Raw genomic sequence first — 6,000 nt, forward strand, 5'->3', positions numbered from 1 at the left:
CTCCTCCAATTCCGTTTTTTTTTATTCGAAAGTATTAGGTAGATAATATACATGCATTATCAAATTTGTTTATATAATATGCATCAGTTCGACAAAAAAAAAATATTTGACGCCCTACCATGCGTTTGATTCACAAAACTCATACATGTAAGTATACATCTTTAGTATAAAACATTAATAATTTACGTTCACACTGCTAATGACGACATACGTCATTTCAAAGATAAAAATTAATGAAGATTCTTTTGACATTTGGGGCTTATTGTTATAACAACAAGGTATCGACCTTTGAAGCCTACATTTTGTATTCATGTATCTTTTACTTTTGTTACTAACGAATGTCGGTCAAATTTCGGCCAATGAGCGACTATTGGTATAGACAATGTTTTGCATAATTTCCGAGGTCCAGTTGAGGTCTGATCTAGAGTCTAGTTGAAAACCAAAATACAAATTTTCATTTAATGTTGTCTTAGATTTTCGCGATTATTACACATTTTTGCAGCACTTTGCACAGCACTGGCAGACTGCCCGTGACCACGAACACTGCAAAGTGCTCGAAACGTCGGGATGTTAAAATAATTAATATACGCGATTAAATCCGTTAAAAACTAGTTTTATTTTAAATTTTCATTTTCTATTTTATTCTTTACTGAGGCAGTAAACAAACTTACCTTTGTTTCTTCGGGAAAATAACATAGGTGTACATACATATAACAATCGAAATACGATGTATCCTAGCAGTCAATCGTTTTTTCAATTGCTATTTGAGATACGTAGGCGCTTAGTAATATATTCATCGAATAAAAAATCCTTCGTGTTAAGAAACAAACAGTTCATCCTATTAATCTTATTATATACAAAAATGAGTGTCTTTATGTCGGCCTATATGTTCCTAAGCCATCGTGTAAGCTTGGAATCAATACTTGTTAACTTCCAGGCAGGATATTTAACTAACATGACTGTATTTTTAGAAGTTGAAAAAGAGTAACTACTGAGTATCTTGTCGGTTCTTCTGGGTAGAATCTACATTCCGAACCGATTTTTTTTTAATAATTGTCTTCCATCTTACCTGATGAGACGTTTAGATGAAGACGAAGGTGGTACACGCCCATCCAAAAGAAACCTGTTCACTTTACTCTTAGAGGCTCCAGAGTTCAACTTATCATGAAAGATAGACCCAAAGTCGTTCCAAATCTTGGCGACTCTCATCAAAAACGAACTGTCAAACTTTTGCCTGCACCTAGTAGTCCGATAAAGGAATGGAGATGGCTCGATCAGTTCTAAAAGAGCCTTAGAGCACTCTCTGAAGTATATCCTATAAAAAACCGATAAGCTGGCAACTCGACGACGGTGCTCAAGGGCGTGTAATCTGCTATTTGAGAGCTTTTCGTTGTTAATTAACCTACGGGCTCTTCGGTCAACTGAGTCCAAAGCTTCGAGATGATATTTGGCTGCACCGTTTAAGAGATGACTGCAGTACTCCGTGCGGGATCGAACTTGGGCAGTGTAAAGATTAAGCAACTGTTCAGAGCTGAAGTACCGACATTTGAAAGAATTGATAACTTCTTGGACGCCGCTTATGCCATAGACTCAATTTGTTGGCGAAAGTTGAGGTTAGAGGTGATGGTAATACCTAGATGGTTAGCAATCGGTAAGGATACACTTTCGAAAGTGGGTGTTAAATCGAATGATAGCATTAGCATTAGCAGCCTGTAAATTTTCCCACTGCTGGGTTAAACGGCTGGGTTAAAGGCCTCCTCTCCCTTTGAGGAGAAGGCTTGGAGCATATTCCACCACGCTGCTCCAATGCGGGTTGGCGGAATACACATGTGGCAGAATTTCGTTGAAATTAGACACATGCAGGTTTCCTCACGATGTTTTCCTTCACCGCCGAGCACGAGATGAATTATAAACACAAAATTAAGCACATGAAAATTCAGTGGTACCTGCCTGGGTTTGAGCTCGAAATCATCGGTTAAGATGCACGCGTTCTAACCACTGGGCCATCTCGGCTCGAATGGTAATATGATGAATAAAGTATATTTTGATTTAATTTAATTTTATTTAATCATTCTTTCTCAATTCAGATGTTGCTTGATGTCTCAGAACCCTTTAGTTTCAGATGCTTTCGGAGATTTTGACAGAGAATTCGTGACAATGACATGTCAAAACGACCATAACGATGCACTATCGATCATTTTGTGTTACAAGCGTAAAAAAATTACTATATTATATAAAAACATTTTATTTATTTTATTTATTCTTTATTGTACATCATAAATACAAAATACTAAATACAAAATTTAAAATTTTATATTTAATGTGTACAATGGGCGGCCTTATGGCTAATTAGCCATCTCTTCCAGACAACGCAAACGAAGAGAGATTAAATACAAATGTTTACATACTAATACTTATACTTAATACAAATATAAAAAATGATAAATATTACTATTATATACTAAAAAATACCTATATATATAATATGCTAGAGAAAAACAGTACATGGAAATTAAGTGAAGTCGTCTAAATTATTATTTAGATAGTAATTTTTTAAATATATTGATAGATTCTGATTTTTTCTTTTTTCATAGAGAAACGGTTATTTGATATTAGTTAGCCTGCTATGTTTATTTTATAAATTTGAGTAGCCTTTTATGATACGTTTGACGTATTTACGTTTTAAGCGCTTCAAAGAATTTCCTGCGACATTTTTTTTTTAGTTAGATCGAATGACGGTAACTGGTTGTCGTTAGGAGGACTCATAAGGAGTTTGTCATTATTCCATTCACTATTGAATTCAAAGCCTACAGGTATCAATATAAAAGTTTGGGGCTTATTATTAAATATAAAAAAATACTAATTCCTTTTCAATCTCTAAATTAAAAAAAATCAACTTAACATAAATATATCAAATAGGCTTACTTCCTGAAAAAAAAAATCAAGTATTATATATATATATATACATAGATAACATATATAATATAATAATACTACATTTTCAATAATAGAAATAATAGTTTTAGTGTGAACCGATAAAAAGTAATGAAAAACTTTAAACTATTAACCTTTAATAATTATATATTAGAATGATCTAATTTTTTTTAATAATTAATTATTATTAATTTATCTGCGGAATCATAAAAACAAATATGTCCCGATCCTCAACATAAAGGATGTATTGAGTAATCGCAGTCGAACTCGGGGTTTATATTTACAATTTACACTGTTTCTATAAATATAATCAACGACATTGTGGATTAACATAACATTAATATGAATTTATTGACACGCTGTCTTCAATTACTATTTTGTTAAAAATACCTGACTATCTGGAACTTCAAGATAACTAATCACGTGAAGTCCGTTCTTTACTAAAGCAATCGAACAATTCGATTGCAATTGCAGTATTTCGATATATCGGATCCGATCGAATCGAGTTATCGGATCAATCGTTAGTATTCGATACTCATTTGATTTGACTTTATACTTCGATTGGCAAACGATTTCGGAGCCCGCGCAAAGACAGATTTATTCCACAATATCTACAGTATGTAAATATTCGACTCAAAAATCACATCGATACTGCAGACCTCATTATAATTATATGAATAAAGTTTTGGAACGAATGGCTCAACAATAGATAGCGGACGAACTTAACCCGTATTTCAATAAGAATAGTGATGCTTATTTTAAGGCCAGATATCAAATCAAATCAAAATATACTTTATTCGATTAGGTGTCATTTAACAAACTATATTAAGTGAAGCTACCACTGGTTCAGAATGTAGATTCTACCGACAAGAACCGGCAAGAATCTCAGTAGTTACTCTTTTTCAACATTAAATTAGATATAAGCTTAGAGCCGAGATGGCCCAGAGCTTAGAACGCGTGCATCTTAACCGATGATTGCAGGTTCAAACCCAGGCAAGCACCACTGAATTTTCAAGTGCTTAATTTGTGTTTATAATTCATCTCGTGCTCGGCGGTGAAGGAAAATATCGTGAGGAAACCTGCATGTTTTAATCAACGTAATTCTAAACAGCGTGGTGGAATAAGCTCCAAACTTTACAGGCTGTTACCGTACTGTAAAATATCGGATGATTGGGTGCTATCCAGACGGGCTTGCACCAAACACAACGCAGACACGACCATATAAAAGTATCGTCGGTCAAGTGTCTAGTGTTTTTCGACAACCCGAGTGAATAAGGATGATAGTTTGATAAATTCGTTTCACCACTTTATCAGTGATATCGGGTGAATTTTAATGTCACAAGAATGCAAAATAATGATATTCACTTAATGTAAATATGTTGCTTATACTGTTTTCTTACAAAATTCACAAACAAACATCAAATGTCAGTTCTAAAACCAGCGATTTCATAAGTAAGGAACTTATAATATATTCATTAGTAATACTCGGTCTATGCACTAAAACGCCAATTATGATTCCACCAATCAGTAATTTGTATTGCAACAAACAATTTTGACGTTTCAAATCGTTCAATCTCAGTAATCCAGCTGTAAAGCCTATTGCTAAAATCTATTCCAAATTCAAATTAACTATCCCTCTATGATCTTTAGGAAAATTAAGCGTTTTTTTAATCATACAATATACTTATGTATTATTATTGGTTCTTTATAATTAATAAATTAGTAGGTAGACGGGCAAAAGACACCGGACGGTAAGTGGTCACCACCGCTCATAGATTCTTGCGCTGATAGAAATTAAAACCATTCCTTACATCGCCGTGGCAAATAAGATGTTCTGTAGTTCAAGATCTGTAGTTACACAGGCTAACTCACCCTTCAAATCGAAACAAAACAATACTAAGCACAAAGACCTGCCACCGACTATTAAATCGTTTTTATCAAATATCTTTTAGGTATGTAACATTTATAGTTTTCACGGTCGATCTAGACTTTATACTCTTTTTAAAACGATTCGGTCGTTTAAAAATAACACGCAAAATCATTTCTAAAATCAAAACCCGTCTTTGGACCAGAAATTAATAAATCAACTATTAATTAAACGAATAATACTTAAGGTTTCGTGGTAGATTTTTTGGAATTTTCTAAATATATCATTATTATTTGTTGGGATTACTCAGTGGATATAAATAACTTTCAACGTTGCAAAATCGATAATTTCAGTTCACTTTATGTGTTAAATATTAATCTTGTTCTCGTTGGTGATGGAAAACATCGTGAAGAAATTAATGTCGGAATCTACCACAGGTATATCAACTGGAATAGTGTACGTCAGAGGAAGAAATACCCAACAGTGGAATAAGCTAAGAAATTTAATTTTACTAGTTACTTAAAGAAATGTAAAGTTACGCTCTGTAATACCCTACTACTTCCTATCTTTTTCTCTATTGAGCAGTAGGTTTGGAGATTATTCCATCACACTACTCCAATGTGGGTTTGGGATACATGTGACTTCGGATAAGATAGTATATCCATTTGAGTATTCATATTTAATATATAAATCAATAGAAATAGTTTGTGAGCAATGAACTTTACATTTAAAAAAAATAAAAATCAATTAATATCTTAAATGTATTTTATTTGAAAAAAACACATATAAAGTTGAGGAAAATATTTGTCATTCTATCAACTTTGTGTGTGTGAAAATAATATCATAAACAGCAACCGGTAAAACCAGCGGACATCATTCTGAAGTTTCCATAGACTTAAGAGTCTCATTAAAAAAACAATTCAAATAATAGTAATTAGCCGTGCAATGATTAATCAAACGACTCACCAGAATTGAAAAAAATACATAAATATATTCTCATTATAATGTTAAGTGAATATGTTTTATATAAAAAAAATAATTAGTTAATTATATCGTATGGATTAATAATCTAATGTGAAAACTAATATAAAACCTGTTGAAATATAAGTGCGATTACAGATTAATTGAAGTACATAAAAAAAAGAGAAATACAATGTCAGTTCTAAATCTATCAACAGCCTTGTTTTTCCTCAGATGCC

This window comes from Vanessa atalanta, chromosome 15 (assembly GCF_905147765.1).
Source record: "Vanessa atalanta chromosome 15, ilVanAtal1.2, whole genome shotgun sequence".
Lineage (NCBI taxonomy): Eukaryota > Metazoa > Arthropoda > Insecta > Lepidoptera > Nymphalidae > Vanessa > Vanessa atalanta.